Source organism: Oxyura jamaicensis, unplaced genomic scaffold, assembly GCF_011077185.1.
Source record: "Oxyura jamaicensis isolate SHBP4307 breed ruddy duck unplaced genomic scaffold, BPBGC_Ojam_1.0 oxyUn_random_OJ70438, whole genome shotgun sequence".
Taxonomy (NCBI): Eukaryota; Metazoa; Chordata; class Aves; order Anseriformes; family Anatidae; genus Oxyura; species Oxyura jamaicensis.
Window position 1 is genome coordinate 1 of NW_023309980.1, and position 2,357 is coordinate 2,357.

Sequence of the window (2,357 nt, forward strand, 5' to 3'; positions counted from 1 at the left end):
TTTATATATTGATATAATTTTAATTTTTAATTTCTAATTTTATTTTATTTTATTTATTTTTATTTTATTTTATATTTATTATTTTATTTTATTTATTTGCATAAATTTTACTTTACATATTAGTTTATATAATTGACATGATTTACTTTAATTTATATTTAATTTATATAATTATGTAATAATTGAAACAATTTATTTTAAATAAATTTATTCTTTAAATAAAATTATCCTTGTTATTAATAATGGTAATTAATAGTTAATAGTGGTAATTAATAATTAATTGCTAACAATTAATAATAAACAATTAATAGTAATTTCATTATATATTATTTATTGATCGTTTTATTAGAAATGCACCAATTATTAGAAATTTCAACTATCACACTCGACATTAATGCTATTTTTACCCCAAAAGCTGCCATTTTCTTGATTTCGCTCTAATTATATTTATTGATTGATTTATTAAATTTTATTTATATTTATTAAAAATAAAAATATATTTATAGATTATTTTTATATTTATGATTTTTATATTTATGAATTAATAAATATTAATTGATCGTTAATTCTATTATTTTATATTTTATATTTTTATTAAATTAGATACCCACCATTTTACCAAAATAACTAAAATTTAATTAAAAATAATACGATTCAGAAGAAAAACAACCCGGGATTCTCAGCGCTATTTTTAACCCAAAGCTCCTGTTTTTTTCCCCAAAAGGCCTCATTTGCCTGGCGCAGCTGCTTTTGGCCAAAAACACCCCGTTTTAGCCCAAAACACCCCGAGGGGGGGCAAAACTCAACAACAACAACAACAAAGGTTAAAGATAGGGGAGAAAAATAAGGTTAAAAATAGGAATTTGACCATTTGGGGCTCTTTTTTTCGCGCCACTGGCAGATGAAGCCCAGGGGAGTTGTGGGGTGGACTGGTTCATACTGGGACATACTGGGAGACCCCAAACACCTCATACGCTGCTGCTGGAGGCTTACTGGGCCATACTGGGATATACTGGGACATACTGGGACATACTGGAGGACACCAAACACCCCCTGCACTGCTGCAGGAGGCTTACTGGGCTATACTGGGCTGTACTGGGCCATACTGGGAGGCATCTGTACCCTGTAACCAGCTGCAGGAGGATTACTGGGCCATACTCGGGCATACTGGGCCATACTGGAGCATACTGGGACATACTGGGGGACACCAAAAACCCCCTACACTGCTGCAGGAGGCTTACTGGACCATACTGGGAGGCATCTATAGCCCGTAACCAGCTGCATGAGGTTTACTGGGCCATACTGGGACATACTGGGCTATACTGGGCTATACTGGGCTATACTGGGAGGCATCTGTACCCCATAAACAGCGGCAGGAGGCTTACTGGGGCCATACTGGGCTACACTGGGAGGCAATATTACCCTATAACCAGCCGCAGAAGCTTTACTGGGCCATACTGGGCCATACTGGGCCATACTGGGAAGCAACACAGGCCCAACCCGCAGCGAACGCACTCCGAGGTCTTTTGTCCACTCTGAGCCACCGTAGCGTTTGGATAGGGGCACGCAGGAGCCCTTAATCTACCTAGCAACGCGCCCTGATTGGCCCCGCCGCGCTCGCAGGGGGCGCGGCCTGGCGGCGTGCCGTTTCCCCTAGCAACCGCGTTCCACCCCTAGCAACCGCGTTCCACCCCTAGCAACTGCGTCCCTCCCCCTAGCAACGGCGCACCTCCCCTAGCAACGGCGCACCGCCCCCTAGCAACAACGCCGTCCTCCCCTAGCGACGGCGCCGTTCCCATAGCAACGGCGCCGTTCCCCTTAGCAACCGCCCCGGGGGCCGCCGAGGCCATTGGGGACGGCGGGGGGGGGGGGGGGGGGGGAAGGAAAGGGTTAAAAGGGACAAAAGCTGAGGGAAAAAGGGCAAATAAAGGAATTTTACGGAAAAAAAAGTGGGGGCGTGTCCCGAAGGGGCCGGGGTTGGGGACAGGGGGGTGGCCCCCCCACCGGCCTTGTGCCCCCCCCCCCCCCCCCCGATGCCTCGCCGCAAGCAGCGCCGGCCTCAGCCGCTCCGACACGGTGGGTGGGGGGGCGGTGTTTTTTTGGGGGGTTTTCTGAGGATTTTGGGGGATTTTTGGGGGGTGGAGGGGTTGGGGGGGTCCTTTGGGGTCCCCCGCGTGTTGTCGGGTCGGGAAATGGGGTTGGGGACCCCGAATGGGTGAGGGGTTTGGGGGTGAAAAGTTGGTAAAAATGCCCCAAAAAAGTTGTGGGGTGGGCTCGGAAAGCACCGGGACCCCCCACCCCCCTCAAAGAAAACTTAGGAACACCCCAAAATATCTTCAGGATCCTCCAAAAGCCTC

The 2,357-nt window shown here is 46.0% G+C and overlaps 1 long non-coding RNA gene across 2 annotated transcripts; it reads right to left on the reverse strand.

The window, feature by feature from the left end:
- Window positions 1-678: 678 nt before the first annotated feature.
- LOC118159448 lies at window positions 679-1,976 on the reverse strand. 2 transcript variants are annotated; one of them, XR_004747125.1, is made up of 3 exons: window positions 1,449-1,976; window positions 1,294-1,342; window positions 679-1,105 (listed from the first exon to the last, which is right to left on the reverse strand). It is a non-coding gene; the product is annotated as an uncharacterized LOC118159448 (long non-coding RNA). The 2 variants fall into 2 exon arrangements; XR_004747126.1 differs by having other exon boundaries at window positions 679-1,116.
- Between the last annotated feature and the right edge of the window lie 381 nt (window positions 1,977-2,357).